This window comes from Epinephelus moara, chromosome 13, assembly GCF_006386435.1.
Source record: "Epinephelus moara isolate mb chromosome 13, YSFRI_EMoa_1.0, whole genome shotgun sequence".
Classification (NCBI taxonomy): domain Eukaryota; kingdom Metazoa; phylum Chordata; class Actinopteri; order Perciformes; family Serranidae; genus Epinephelus; species Epinephelus moara.
Window position 1 is genome coordinate 13051391 of NC_065518.1, and position 16560 is coordinate 13067950.

The 16560-nt window shown below is 42.8% G+C and overlaps 1 protein-coding gene across 4 annotated transcripts in view; it reads left to right on the forward strand.

The window, feature by feature from the left end:
* The first annotated feature begins 847 nt into the window (after nucleotides 1-847).
* Nucleotides 848-16560, forward strand: part of ctbp2l (C-terminal binding protein 2, like) — a 141152-nt gene continuing 125439 nt past the window's right edge. For 2 of the 4 annotated variants that reach the window (XM_050060995.1, XM_050060999.1), the window contains exon 1: nucleotides 848-1180. The gene's annotated coding sequence lies outside the window, so the exon portion shown is untranslated. Of the gene's footprint in view, nucleotides 1181-10806; nucleotides 10979-16560 lie in introns of all 4 variants that reach the window. The other 2 variants (XM_050060996.1, XM_050060997.1) reach the window with 2 other exon arrangements.

The following is a 16560-nucleotide window of genomic DNA, read 5'->3' on the forward strand; positions in this document are numbered from 1 at the left end:
TTGTGCACAGCAATTGTTATCAAAATGTTGTCACCTGAATGCGGAACTTTTTTCAAAACGAAAATTAGATCGTTTTTGTGTAAACATGGCCTCTCACTGCAGCCTATTTTGTTCTGAAAATGTTGGCGTGCAGCCTCGTTGTGTGGATAAATGAGGTGCAGACTGATAAAGGAGGAAATAAAGTGAGTGCTGGGCGGAGCAGTGTGACAACAACCCCGCCCACATTTAAGAGTACTGTTTGTGGTGGAAACACTAGGGTCTAGGTACCATGTCTGAAGGGTTACTGTTAGTTCCAAAGGTACCATACTGAAAGTGTTTCGTGGAGACGGGGCTTAGCTGTCCGTTATTTACTCACTCTGTCGCAGGAAACGTTACTTCAAAATAAAAACTTGCACTGGAAATTCACTGTACTTAAAATAAAGTGTGTTTTTTTACAAACTTGAGATGTTTGTCACTTAACTGCGGTACAAGTTTTAGAACTTACTATATTATATTCCATATCTGTCATTATATCCCCTAAATCCTGCACACTGGACCTTTAAAGTGATTTTCTTTAATACAAATTTAACACTTAAGAGAAAAAACAAGATGGTCATTTCTGATAAAAACAAGATTTCCCATTTGACCACATCATTTCTGCTAAGCATGTGAGCAGAAGGTGTGTGTGTGTGTGTGTGTGTGTGTGTGTGTGTGGTGGAGGAGGAGGAGGAGGAGGAGGGGGCTATTTCTTCTTCTTGGTTTATGTCATTGGTTTAAACGACCCAAGACCCCGCCTTGATAAAAAAGGAGAGTGTGACTACAGCCAAAGAGAGAGAGGAGGGGAGAGGGGGGGGGGGGGAGACAGGGAGGAAAAAAATAAAGCAGTGAAACAGTTAGACAGACACCTACTCGGCGTCCACGAAAATACGCTCGGCCGTGTTTTAATAAACAAGGACGCGTATTAACACATTGTAGCCTGTTTCCCCCGGTGGGTTATCACTCCTCTGTATCCGTCCGTTCCTTCCCATCTGCTCAAAGGAGCCGCTTGTTGTAGCGCGCGGAGGATTAATAAGGTGGAAATCAGAAAATTACTCCAAATCTTCACATGAAACATTTCTCCCCGGAGCGGATGATGCTGCCGCCGACGTGTGCCTAAAAAAAAGTCGGCTTCTCAACTTGCCATTAGACGTCATTCACCCAGGTAAGACCGCATTACACGCCGCTTTCTTTCCCCACGTTTAATTCAGTTTCTCAGTGTTTGAGAGGAGAGTTAGCCATGACTGGCTGCCGTCGGCTCTCAGGTCCGCATACAAGCTCTGGCCATGTGTGTCCACCTTACTGCGCCATGAAGATGGGGGAATGGTCGGGGTGGGTTGTACACACACACACACACACACACACACACACACACACACACACACACACTGACAGTATTTCTGACCACGTAAACTGGCGTAACTGTCAAATGTTGGCGTTTCCCCTTCAAACGCAGCCATTAGTGTCCCTCACCTTTACATCGCTGTTGTTTTTGCTCTACCCCGCGAGGAGTGTGTGTGTGTGTGGCTCAAAAGAAAATAGGAAGTGCATTGTTAGAGCTTGTGGAGTTGTGTGTGTCTTCATGCTTTTCAGTGAGGCTTTTTTTTGCTCATAAATCCTCTAATACCTCACACTTGACCCGGCTGACTGAGTTTTTGCAGGAGAATAGTGTTGTGAAAGACGTCATCCTGTGTAATCTTCAGCTGCTGCTGCTCAGCCTGGACATGTCCTTTTTTTAATTTTATTTTTTAAATGACTATCTGCTGCCCAAGCTGCACCACAGCGCCTGACCTTTCACGTGTATTTGTTTTAGCACCATTTTAAACTTTAAAGCAGCTGTCACACATTATTACACAAGATCAGAGGCTGCCTAAACTTTTTTTTTCCTGCACCCACAAGTGATTAAAGCAGTGGATCAAACACCTGCATTTGATGACATTTTTGCCTGGAGGAATCCCACCTGAAAGGGTTTTGTGGTTCGGTGTGGAGAGCTGCATGAGATCTGCATGTGTGCAAATAAACTGGAGTTAGGAACTCGTGTTGTTAAGTGAGTAAAATGCAAGTGAGCCTCATGTTTCAGGGGATGCCCCTGCTATGATACCCCTCTGGAGGCTCCAGGATGTGACTTTGAAAACCACTGGAGGAGAATAATGGACTGATTTTTTTGTACTTCCCACTCTTGGATGCTTTGGTGCGTTTTACTCAGGCTAATTTATCATGTTTATAGTAGCTGAGCTGATATTCGCAATGAGGATTTAGCACTGGAGTGTGTAAACTTAAAAAAAAAAAAAAAAAAAGCTCAGGAAAGTGCATCTTATGTTTACAGCCACTGTTGGGTGCTGCCAGTTCATGAATGAGCCGCTAATTGCCCCGTGTTAACTTGTTAATTACACACACTAAAGTATTCTTACACGTTATTGGGCTAATTAATTCGCTGATTAGTCTGAAAACATGACAACAGGACACGACGTGTTGGATTAATGAACTACAGTTATCTTAATTTCTTATCACTCATCATTAAAAGCATCGTCAGTCTTTTGTTCTTGTCAACAGAGATGATTTCTGTCCTCCTGATGCAGCACCTAAAATGTCATCTTGATAAATCAAAGTGAATCTTAAAGGGATAGTCTGGATTTTTTTAAAGTGGTGTATTACCTACAGTAGATGGAGGTCGGCATGCTCCCAGATTGGAGACGATAGTACCACGACGGAAGCTCAGAGATGCACCACTGTGGACGGGGGCAGCAGCAAAAAGTATTTTAGCCACTTTAAAAAGAGGCCTACAAAAAATTCACTATCAGATTAAGTGAACACTACACTGAGAATATTTTTATTGCACTACCTTGCCGTCAGACAACTCTTCTGAACAGGAAACCGAAGCCGTTATCTGCACTCCTTTCAATGCCATCAGACTCCATTGACAAAAACAGTAATTTTACCTCCCACAACACGGGAGTTGCTGACCTACATCTGCCTCAGTCGGTTAGTTTGTTTGCGTTATAGTGAGACTAGGGCTGTGCGATATGACGATATATGTCGTGTGACGAGAGAAAAATGTCTATCGTTTCATATTTTGCTCTATCGTTTATATCGTTGTGACACAAATTATACTTTTTACGGCAATACGACGACTTTTTATTCATTGGATTACAATGTGCTATATCGGGATAGGTATCATCATCGGGATATGAGATTTTGGTCATAGTGTGACTTCTATGTTTTTAAATGCTTAGTTCAGATTCACCAAAGTCGCACAATAATACGAACAAACTAACCGACTGAGGCAGCTGAAGACCTGCAACTCCTGTGTTGTGTGAGGTAAAATTACTGTTTTTATCAATGGAATCTGGTGGCATAGATAACGGCTTTAGTTTCCTGTTGGAAAGAGCTGTCTGATGATGAGGTAAAGTGGTGAAAGTATTCTAAATATAGCGTACACTTAAACTGATACTGATTTTTTTAGGTAGCTAAAATAGTTTATGCTGCTGCCCCGTCCACAGCGGTGCATTGCTTCACTTCTGTTGCGGCACTCCTGCCTGCTTCTTCAAACTGGGGGTGTGCCGACCACCATGACTGACTTTGAAATAGTACCTCATACAATGTCACTTTAAAAATTCCCGAAGAACTTGTATTGATAGTCACAAGAAAGTTAGCAATAAGAGAATTGAGTTTTGAGGGTGACCTTGGCAACGCAGCTCTTTGTCTGTCTTTATTGGACGAGGAAGGGGGTGTGTGCCTGGAGGAGTATAAGGCCACTACAGATGTGTGCAGCTCGGACATCTGCTCTGTTGTTGGCCATTGTCAAGGAAGCAGTTAAGATGGTGGGCAGATCGGCACAACAGGGCTCCCTTGTCAGAAAAGCTCTATTAAACTGCTCCGGTCACAAGTGCAGCAGGAAAGTGGTCATAACACTGAGTAGTGCTCCTTTTCCTCACATGCCAGGTACATTCACAATCATTACTACTCCACAGTGAATCTTTCTTTTTTCCTTGAGACACTCAATTCTTCATTCATAACCAACAAAGTTGCCATACATAAGTAAGAGACGGCGACACATTTTTTTTGCAAAACCCCCCCTTTTTTTCCACTTACCTTCCCCCATTGTGAGACAGTGTTATCGTTAAGAATGGGGACTGTCATATTTCCAGGGAGGAAATTGAACAGACTCAGTTAGTCGACCCCGTGAAGAGCCTGCCCTCTGCCATCCTCTCCTGTGTTGCCGAGCAGCACCCTATCACTCAAGGCAATTCAACGTCTCTGAGGGGACCTCTGTTAGCCCCGTGCAATATTTATTACCATCCATCATCCCAAGACTCTCGCTCTACGGGTGAATAACAGTGGCTGCTAAGTTCTGTGTTAAAAAGTTCCCTCGCCAGCGACCATTAGAAGGGATTTATGGCAGCAGCTTCCCTGGAAGTGCTGTGAAAGCGAGACGGAGCATGTTTCAGAGTCCCTGCATACCCGCTGGGCTGTGGTACCAAATATGTCATGGATAAAATTCTGACTGGTTGAAGAGCTGCCTGAATTTCCCTTCTTTTCCTTTTCTAGTTTGTCTTCTTAATAGGTTCTAGTGGTCAAATTAGTCGACTGGCAGAAAATGAATCTGCAATTTTGCTAATTGAATAACTGTTAAAGTCATTTATCAAGCTGGAAAAGCTGAACATTTGCTCGTTGCAACCTCTTGAATGTGAGGATGTGCTGCTTTTCTCTTCTGTGCATCTTTGTAAATTGAATGCTTTTTAGTTTTGGATTGTTGGTTGGACAAAACAAGCTCTTTGAAGATGTGAGCACTGTGGGAGGTTGTGATATGGGCTTTTCTTGGCTAAACAATTATTAAATTAACAGATTATAAAAGTAATCATTAGTTGCAGTTAGGGATGGGATTTGATAGGATTTTATTAATACCAGTGCCATCATCGACTCTGCTTATTGTCTGATTCTTTATCAGTTCCCTTGTTGATTCCTGATCAATTTTCTTTGTGAAGAAAAAGCAGGCCTACAAGGTTTTTCTGCCTCAACTCAAGTGTTTTATCTCCGAGTCTGAACACAGTGTAGAAACGTTGCAGCATGGTGCTAATGTTATTATAACAGGATGTTTACTGCTGCTCAGTTGGGATGGGGTGGCACTTGTTTTAGGGATGGGCATTTTAAGCACGTCCATATTCGAGTAATTGCATTAAATTATTATAGTGTACTCAAGTACGCTCACAAAAAAATCTGCTGTAAGAATAGGAATGTAAGCTGGCCAAAATAAAAGTACAATTTGAATTTGTTTTTTTCATTGAATTACAACCAGGCTTTAATCAGCACTGTAAACCATTAATTAAAAGTTGACATGAGAGAAATCAGCAAACTTTCTTTTCGAAGAGCCGTCTCCAGAGCCGCTCTCCTCCCAAAGTCTGCCCAGTTAGCATGAACTAACACAGCAGCGGCGGCTAACATCCAACACAGAGCTGTGTAACAGTCTTAACAAACTCACCCTAACACCAAAACGTCTCATTTCTGTCTTTAAACCGGTTAAAACCACTTATGGCCCATTTATGCTCAACGTTAAATACGGATCTGGATCCAGACGGAGCCTTCTGTCCGTGCTCCGCGTTCATTTCGTCTGTATTTCTGAACGTTTCCATAAAGCTTACGGATACGGGCCAAACGGAGCAGTACCACCGGAAACCATGGGGGCAGTGTTGCTGTCACTACCTGATACGTAGCTCTAGTGAGACACGAAGAAGAAATAACAATGGCGGAACTTTTTGAGGAAAGGTTATGCGAGTTCGTTAGAAACTATAAACATCTCATCATGGCCTCCTACAACGCTGCCTCTGTTTTTGTCTTTTATGCAAGAGGTACATTATCATTGTCTCCTCCACAGTTGCCATGTTTGTTTTTGAGTTTGTTGTTGTCATAAACTTTTGACTCTGGGCTGCCCTCTGGTGGATATATTGGTTAACATCCATGCCAACGTAAAGGACGCATGGAAGTATGTGGGTAGTGACGGTAACATCGTTTGAAACCGACGTATACATTTTCGTACGTAAAATGGAGCATAAATGGGCCTTTAGGTGTGTGCGGGTGGACTCTCACCAACTGTTACCCGATGCGGAGCTCACACTCCCACAGCAGTAGTCTAGTAATAAACCGAGAGAGAGCGATAGTGGCGCAAGGAGGTGCAGAGCGAAGCAATAAATTGCACGCAACTCTGAAATAAAATCAGATTTTACCCATTAGGTAAGTAAAAAAAAGTCATGTTCATATTTGAAAGGTTGAGCAGGGTTAACTCTGTACTTTGAATGAATACTGATGTCCAAATGAGTTCTTGAATACTCATGCTCATCCTGAGAGCATAGAGTGTTAAATTCATGGCATTCCCGGAATTTAATCCCAAATTGCGTAGAAAGATGTTTTAGCATATTGCTGGTGAAATTACCATTTTACAGACATTACACGCATCACTGCTGTCATCTTTCTTTGCGAAATGAAGCCACGTTTTGGACCGTCTCTTCCTCTCCGCCGCGACTCCTTCTCGTTGCAAGTTTTGAGCAGTGTAAACGCATGAATTTAACGTCATTGTGTTGCAGTGCATAACTGTCAGAAATATAAAATTGTATAAAAGGATAAAGGGAGCTGATAGCTCGGAGGCATACGACTGCAATGAATCGGACAATTTGGAGACGGCTCGTAATTGGAACCAGTTCTAGATTGCCATACATCCTAATTTTGCAAGCAGAAGATGCAGTGCCACAGCCCTAAGTCATATTTAAGTCATGTAACTAAACTTGTACCTTCATACATCATGTTTATACAGTTAAATTCCAATACTTACAGCATTACAAATGGCAAAAGAGACAGCAAATATGTCTCTATCTTCTGTGCAGTCATTTTCTTTGTAGCAAGTCTTTCTCACCGCAGAGATAGTAGCGATAATGATCTAATATTCACCATGGTCTTTAATAAGCATCATGTAATGTATGCATACTGTGCTACTGAGCTGGTAAATCCTGCCTCTGTGTCCTTTTGAATGAGATGGAGCGCGTGTTGTGTGAAAATTAGTATATCTGTGTGCGCTCGCTACCTCTCGATATCGTCTTTGATCCTGCAGAGATGAGATCTTCTTTTCCACTCTGATGAGATTGTTTGTTTGTCAGAGTTGGAAACAATTGGAATGAATCTGGTAGCGAGTGAAGCAATATAGGCGGGGGCTGCACTGTAAATGAATGCCTTACTGTGCTCCTTTTAGGTCAATTTGAATATGTGTTTTTAATTGGTCTCTGAAGGCTAAGACTTCTCTTTTCTGCCTTCCTCAAAAGTGTCTGCATGATGTGACTATGTTGAGCTGAGGAGCCCGGGAGCGGCGGTGTTCATTTGAAGCCTGGCGAACATGCTCATTATCTCCAACCAAAGGCAAGATTGATTTAGCTGAAAGCTGGGGTAATTTTTGAAAAAAAAAAGAAGAAAATACACGGAGGTAGAACTGTAAACTGATCAAGACAGTAATTCTTCCAGCGGATCGCTCTCGGTCAAAATGAATAAGTTTAAAACTCCACGCTGCAGTGGAAGCTGCTCGGGTACCTTCACTACTCGCAGCAACTAAAGGCGCCATCACTCAGCCGCAGCTACTCTCTCATGGCTTCAGAACTCCTCTAACCTTTAGAAATGCTATATTGAAAAGATATCTCAAAGAAACATTTTGCTTGTCATTCCCATTTCTTTGCTTCTCTGTTCTCCTGAGGCACTCTTCATCTTCATTTTTTTTTTAAAGCACATTGAAGAGTGTGTGTTTGTCGAAAGGGGGGGCTATCAGATTTTTCCCCTGTCATCGCTTACTCCCCCATTGCTATAATTTCATTGACAGTGGCAGCGATTGTGTTTTCTGGAGCTACACAGGGGTAAAGGATACAGTAACTGGTGCAGTGAATGTCTTTTTCATGGTAACGGGGAACCCTGTGCCAGTGCTATTCTCTGCACCGTACAAAGGGACAAGATCCAGCAATAGGGCCTGTATAAGAGATCTACAGTATTCTCTAACACAAACAGATGTATTTTATTCTGGCTGAAACTAGTAGAGCTGAACCTCATGTGGTTTCAGCGTTGGCTAGCAGATAGGAGTTCTTCTGCAGTTATTGGATTGGATGTAACAGTCACTCTGTGCCTTTATCTCGCACCGCTCTGACTCTGCATTAGCATCAGGGGAGAGTGAGGTGGCCATGTAATAAAGTGGAAGTGCATTGTCTTTCAACCATGTAAAAGGTCAAGTAACTCTTGTACATTGGCCCCTGTTGGCTGATGTCAGAGACAGTCCTGTTAGCATTAAGGTATGATGTCGTCGGGCAAAGCAGCAGCACAGCAATTAGAGTTATTAATTATTTTCTTACAACTTAATACTCTTTCATTTAATGCATATTAATTGATGTGCTCCCGAATCCACACTCGCATAATCCACCAAGGATTTCTCAAAGGCAAGCACAAAAGGCTTTTATTATCTTAAGGAGGAAGTGGTCTTTTGGGACGTAAAGTGCCCCTGCTCAATTGTGTATTACATTATGAAACAGACGTAAGTGAAATGAAATTACAACATATCATCAGCACGGTGAAGGATCCTATTGAATAATTACCTCGGCAGGGCCATTGTTGTAATGTCAGACTCGTTCTTTTGGATGTGACGGAAGGTGGTGGTGGTGGGGGGTTTATGAAGTCCTCGTGCGAGGGACTAAAAAGCAGTTTCAAGGTTAAACTGTGTGAAGGCCAAATGTTTGGGGAGGGTGGATTAATTTCATGTCCCATAATGTGATTTGCAATATCTCCTCCTCTCCTGCCCTTGGTTTCTTTGGAGATGCGCGAGCCTGATGAGAGCTGAGAGCAGGAGGGGGGTGCCGTAACTACCGCCTGCATTTATAAGTGTTTACAGGGCTACTAAATGAAATTACGGGAGATGATGCATGCTTACAAATTCACCATCATTCCCAGACCCCCGTCTCATTACGGAATACAAATTCAGCGAGTATCCTTCTGGTGCACTGTAGAGAAAATTAGCTTTCTCCCATACATGCAAGCATGCACAAACACTGTCACATACATAAATACATACAAACACAGGATGGGTGGTGGTGGGGGGGGGGTGGTGATTCCAGGAAAAATCATTGTGCATCATTAATTGCAGGGCAGGCTATGAAGGAGGGAGAAGGACCACCGTGATAACAGCGGCAAGATCCCTCGCTGCTCAGACGGCCTTAGAAGCCTGCTGCACTCGACACTTTATCACACAGTATCTGCAGCTTATCCCTGCGTATCTGCATATCAGCCCAGTTAATGAATATGTTGGGTTGTCTCGTTTCTGGCAAATTCTGTGTAATACAAATGTCCTGATAGATATGCATGCATTTCGTACAGCGCCATTAACATAGATAAATTTGAACGAGCGCACGGAAACCTCACAGTATGTATGCAGTATGAGGAAGTGATAAAATCAGTGACTGAGGTCAGCATATAGGTAGCAATAGGCTGGAGGCTGTTCGTTGGAGGTGGTCGGTATCAGTGGCAGCGTTTCCTCCCCACTGCACAGTGCTGACATGCAACATTAGTGATTGAAATTCAGTTAGAATCAAAGTGATATCCACTTGTGCTGCTTGGATCCAGCAACTAGATTATGACTCCACAAGAAAACTCGATGTACACTGACATTCTGTAAGATTTTATTTAATAGGTTGGCAGTGAAAAGGCTGAACATTTTAAGTGTTTTATAACATGAACAAAAAAAATCACATTAGAAGGATGTAATGTTTAAGCTTTTCTGTAATACATATAATTATGAATTTCCATTGATTTGTAATATTTGTGGTAGGGATGCACCGAAATGAAAATTTGTGGCCGAAGCTGAATGGAATTAAATGCTTGGCCGAATCCCGAGTACCGAGTACCGAATACTGAATACCAAATACCGTTGTTTAGTTTTTCATTAGTCTTAGCAGATGAACCCCCTCCAGATTAGTGTTGTCATGGTACCAAAATTGGGACCCACGGTACGATACCAGTGAAAGTATCATGGATCTGAGTAGTATCACGATACCATAGCGAAAATGAGGCAGATGTGCCTTTTGTCATTTATAAAAAGATAAATCACTTTTCTATAATCCAAGTATCTCACCAAAAACTGCATTTTACAAGATTACATTTGAACACATCATGAGAACGTTAAGATTTCCCTTCACCCAATACTAATTTTTACTAAATTGAGCTTGAATGCATCATAATGTAACTCGATGCAACCTCTGTTAGCTGTTAGATCTGGCTACTGGCTGCTACCGGCTAATGTTAGCTAGCTCTCCTCCTGCTGATTTCAACGCAGATTTGTTGTTCACAATTAAGCATTATCAGAGAAAATTAAAAATTTACTAAACAAAAATTAAACTAAATTTACTGTGTTGTTTCATCCCTCTGGCGTCTCTGTTCATCCCAAACAAGTTTTCTCTTGTCCCCAGAACAGGGGGACACCGTTAGACTCGAGCCTTGCTTTTTAGACTGTGCAAAATTGATGCGACACAGCAGCAAACACCGACCACTGCCATCGGCGAATGTCATCTTATTTGCTAATGGCAGTCAACAAGGCGAATATCTTCCGATACCGATGCTTGGCCGATAAATCGGTGCATGCGCAGTATCGTGGCTGCATCCTAGGTGAGGTAACAGGGCCTAGAGGACAGCCCAACTACTCAGTAAAACAGAGTGAAATTTCTTACCGTAACTACAATGTTTTGTGATTTTTTTCCCCCTCTTGTACTCAATTTTGTGTGACAGATTTCCAAACACTGCCACTGTTGTCACTGCTAACTCCACCGACAGCCTGAGGAGGGGATAGACAGATATGTGCCTTTAGAGCCACGTGAAAGCCATGTTGTTTAACCTGACTGTGAGGAAGACTGCACAATCCTTGACCCCGACCTTCCAGATCCCACCCACCACTGTGCAGGTGACCAACCAGTACAAGCAAGGAGATTAATACTCACTGTCGTAGCTTGTTCTCTGTTGTGATAGGTGAGGATTTTGCCTCTGTGCAACCTGTGTACCCCAGCAAATAATGATTTAGTTTCTACCTCAAGAAAACATACCATCTGGTACCGAGCCCAGCGTGCTCTATCAAGCTCAACCACACATAGTTATAATCCTAACACCATCAGCAGGATGGTGCCTTGTAGGGTTGTACTGGTGGGCAGAATTTACCGACAGCAGTCATGATTAATTTGGCACAAGAAAATATAAAACCACTTCTCAGATGCAACGTTGTGTACTTCAGAGATGCCTGTCTCACTCTGTTGATTCACAATCGGCTCCAATATTGACAAAAATGATCAGCAGCTGGAAGAGGAAGAGGGATTAAACTGAACATAAACCGACCACGCATTCACACCATCAGCCACAACAAAAGAGCGCCGAGAGACGAGGGAACAACAAGGTGGTCGCGAGGTGGAAGGACAGAGTGGCGAGCTTGCACTTAGAGGCAACATTAAGTGGCCCTTTTATCGAAATTAGAAAATAGAGAATGGACAGTCTGAGGTGGAGGAAATGCACTGAAGCAGTCACTAGGTATATTTCCAAGGAGATGCTGTCGTGTCACTCAGTTAAAATCAGTCTTTATTTCAGAAAAGCTGAAAAACGTCTAAAGTGCTGGTCCTTGAATGTTAGCAGCTTTTCCCTGAAAGGTGTATTAGGTTTGCCGCTGTGGGCTGCATCATGTCTGTTAGGAAAGAAATTAATGTAGGCAAACGTATGCATGCTTTGAAATTGGTTTTCCACTTTTGTTTTATATGTTGCTGTTGTGTCAGAGTGGGGAATATGTGTAGGAATGTACTTCCTCTTGTTCTTCCTATTTGCATGCCCCGTCTTTGTCACAGTGGCCGCTTTAGTTTTCCAGTGAAATCTCATCTTGTTCTGCTGTGAAAGGAACACGGAGAGAATTGCATACAAATGCTGTTGCAGGTGTCCGTCGCAACATGTCTTAGTATTTTAAACCTCTCCCAGGACATTCATTGTGTACTCCGCTGGGGGTGACCCTCCCGCCTTTTACATGCACATACACACACAGCACAAAACCAATGCATCTGTGCATCAAGTTGCCGTTCCTCTCCTTCCTGGTTTCCAGGAAAAGCTATATTTCATTGAGCTCAGTATCACCTTCCCTTGCAGAAAGTGAACTCTATTTTTTTTTTTGTTGTTGTTTTCAGATTGCCTCCTCTGCCAGAGCAGCTGCAGTCTGATGCAGTGCTGTTAGGTTTGATCCACCTCCCACTGACTTCCCACTTTGGCCAATTGTTAAGGCGTATTCAGACAAACAACTGCGCTATGGGAACAAAAAAAAAGGTTGTTCCTGGCTACTTTTGTGGCAGTGCATTGCCACAGCATCCTACATCGCACCGCTCTATCAAAGCAAACTCACTCACCCTGCAGCATTTGGCTCATTTGCAATTTACCTGCCCAGAATTTAGATGTAAAGGAAAAATTATTGCGGCTGTTAAAACTTTCCAGAGTTATACAGCCCTGCCCCAAAGGTGTGAAAATACCCCATGCAGGGTCTTGGCATTTGAAAGACCTTCAAACTAGACTTCTTGGTTGTTATTTTATTGTCTTCCTGTACCCCACAGCAGCAGCAACACAGCCCTGTAGTGCCGTTGTTTGCAGTCAGTTAGGAGAATGAAGGTCTACTCCTTCACACTTTCTAATCTCTCTTCCTCTCTTGCTTTTTCCCTGCGCACGTATCCATCTCCATTCCCCCTCCACCCTACTGAAGGTCTCATTGCTTATGTAATGTCTCTAAACATTTGTGCAGCATTAGGGGAAGTCAGGCATGCCAAAACTGTGCAAAACGTCCCTCTGTGCACCCCATAGAGGTGGGACAGATGGCAACCCTCGTTCCCAGTCTTGTAAACTGCCTGTGACAGGAGAGATGGCGCATACACAGCTGAACTAGGGCAACGCTAACTAAGGCTTTACAGACAGTGGTGGACACAGTTGCATGCACACTCATCAGCGAGATGCTTATTATCTCATCTCAGTTTGGTTCTCACCACATTGTTTTTTTGGCTGTTAATTACAGCACAGTGTTTATTGGTCGCCAATGTACGGGAAAGTTGATAAGCACTGTAAATGCACCGTCGCTCCACCTGTGATCCAGGTTGTAGCTCACCTATAACAAAAGCTATCAGATTTTAGCATTAGATCATCCATCACGGTGTTAAAGAAGGTGACCCGGAGTTGCTTTCTAATTCAGTCGTTAATCACCGCCACAGCAGAGTGTCGGGCACTTTCACTTTGTTCCCCCCTTAACAACTCTCTGGGCAGAGTCCATTACTGAGTAAACAGACACAGAAGAAATGAATGAAGATGCCCAGTGCAGAACCCCCAGAGGTGAGATCAAATGGCAAGCCCGGTGATGATGAGGGATGTTTATGGCTGGCACTCTATTAAGAGGAGGCTCTTCCCTGCTGGCGCATAATGAACATCTACCTTGCGAAATGGTTGTTCCGAAGCTTTTTCCTTACACTGAATTACCGGTCATTTTCATCAAAATGTGCACTAATTGCTCTCAGCGGCGAGCCAGGGAAGAGGGCCACTGATAGAGAGAATGAGTTTTAGGGTAACTTGGCAAGGTGACTGGCTTATGGCAACATTAGCCATGTTGATTTGAATAAATCTCCGACACCATATTCCCCCCTTTGTGTGTTAATGAAAGCCAGTTATGTCCTTGGAGGATGATATTTCAGGCCTGAACTCTTCTTCTTTTTTTTTTTTCTCTGTGTACACGGTAACGCCTCCTCCAGATGTCCCCCACTGCGGGAGGCTGTGAGGCACATGCAAGAGGCTTACCGCCAACCACACACACACACACACAAACACGCACACACACAGTCAGACCACCTCTGGGGGGGGCACTTCAGCTGACCTGTTACGAAATGAGACAAGAGCAATAATAGCAGAAATAAGACTGCAGAGCAAGTGTATGTTGTTTCTATCGAGACGAGAGTTAAATATTGCTGACAAAAAGGGCAGCGTGTGTGGTGGGGGAGAAAGGCAAAAATGTCTCAGATAGGAGAATGTTTTCGGAAACCACAGACAATGTACCATCTGCACACGGCGGGGTGTGCGAGCGACACTGGACTACCGCTGTGAGGAACTATTGCATTGTTATTAAATGGCTGTTGCCTCACTGGCAGCCATATTAAAGCCTCAGATCCTGTGCCTGATGCAAGGCAACGAGGAGGAGAGAAGAGGGGGAGAAAAGTAAAAAAAAAAAAAAAAAAGCTGAGAACCAGCCTGGCCTTCTGGACATGGTGACACGATGTGCAGCTGCGATGGCACAGATTAGAAGATGGCAGTGCAAAATTCTTCAAAATGAAAAGGCAGCAAAGAGGCTTTTTTTTCCTCTCTCTCTCTTTTTCTCCTCTAACCTCTCTACCTCCCTCTCCCCGCCCACCACCTCTATTGGCTCAGCATCTTATACAAGGTGCAGCGAGAGGACAGCTTTTTTTGTACTCCAGAGCTGTGTCTTAAGAAATGCAAATATAGCAGCTCAATCCATACCAGGTCTTGTTGTGGAGGTCAGATTTTCTTTTCATATTAAACTTTTTTCCTGACGCTCACCACGTTAACTTAAGTCACTCTGCGCCCTTCAAGCAGTTCATCTGCAAAATTAATTTCATTTTGCACTCGCTATAAAGTCTTGTCTCTCTTTTCATGGCTGAGGAGTCTGGATCCACTCCTGCCACAGTAGCGTGTTGACTTATTGATGCTCGGTGCCCTTTGTGCACACTGAACCAGTGGCAGACAGTGCATGAAATGCCACTGAAGAGTAAGAGTTGATTAGCTCCCTTTGCTCTCCCTCGTCTCATTCCCTCACACTCAGGGCAGTAAAATGACTCTTGAGATTGCGCACTCTGCTAACAGTTTCTTGTTAACTTTCTTTGTGCCAGAGGTTATTGAATGCATAGTCGCTGAATTCTTGTCTCTGACACATGCCGAGCTTTCTGTGCGGCTTCCGCCTATATTGATGCAAGAAAAATGTACCAAGAGATTCGTTCATTGCTCTAAATGTTTTTGACCCTGAACAAACTGCAGGCTTTATGACGATTGTCCAGCATTCCCATTCTGTCCAGCCCAGTCTAGTTACAGATCGTGCTTCCACTGAATGGGGCCTCAATGTAGGAGAAATCGTTTTTATTACATTTATGTCTGCACAGTATTGAAAAAATGTGACATTGCGATATTTTTTTCTTCTGCAGTATTTATTGCGATATGAAACAATACAGGAATTTCCACCCGATTACTTGAATAGCTCTACTTGGAAATTATTATTCATATCTGGAATTATTATTATTATATGAGACTATGTATCGTCTTTTGTCGATTTTGGACATCATTGTATCGTGATATGGCATAAATGGTGTTTTTCCCTCGTTTTAAAGGCTGAATTACAGTAAAGTGATGTAAATTTAGCAACATACCAGACTTTATATTTGTTTTAACACTTACCTTAACCTTAAATCGTTATATCCACATTATTGATGATTACTGATCAGAAATCTCATCGTGATAATATTTTCTGAAAAACAAAACAAAGGAAAACAACAGTCATCCCCACAACTTTTTTGCATCAGAGAGTATTTGGTCGGAAATATTGCTATGTTGGATTTTGTCTCTCAGTTCAAGCATTAATGAAGTGCTTTTGAGGAGATTTGAAAATATCGAGATAAATATTGTGTATCAAGATATAGCCTCAAAATATGGCCCATGAAATACAAAGATACGAATTGAAGCTGAAAAACAACTTCTTACTCTAAAGACTTTTTCTGAGGGGGAGGAGGAAGTTCGAATCTTGGCTTGCGTCATCTAGGGTCATGTCTCAGTTGATGCACGAGATTTGAAAATGATTGCTTAAAGGGGGCGTGGCTAATTACAATTAATTTGAATTTCAATACATTTCACATTCCGTACCTCAAAAAATCCTAATAAATCACCAGTGTGTCCTACAAAGCTTCAGAAGTCCGTCACTCTGTATTTTTTTAGAATATGCAAAATGAATTAACATCTACATCTCCAAAAGTCTTCATCTAAATGCAACCACGGTTGATGCAAACATTCTTTGGATAGTAGTTGTCACATATTTCAAGTGGTGTTCAGACATTTCTATTTTATCTACAATTAAATCGGTACAATGGGTGACTTACCATGACACCACTGTATTCATGTAATACTTCTCTATGAATCCAAGCCTAAAATTAGGGGGCTCCCTTTTGTTGCTCCCCTTCTGCTCTTCGCTCATTTTGAGGTCGTGGTCGACTACTAGCAGGGTGCGCTATGGTTATTAATCAGAGTGTAGATTAATGTTAACGTTACCTTTCCAGCCTCGTGGCTCTGAACAGTCGTCAAGAGACCACTGGTTTATTTAGGCTAACACAATTCGGTTTAGCCATTGCTCGTAGCTAGTAACTAGCTTTTACGGGCTCGCATCTCTGCGGTGAATATAGTTGGCAGACGTTGTGATAATGTTGCACAAAACAC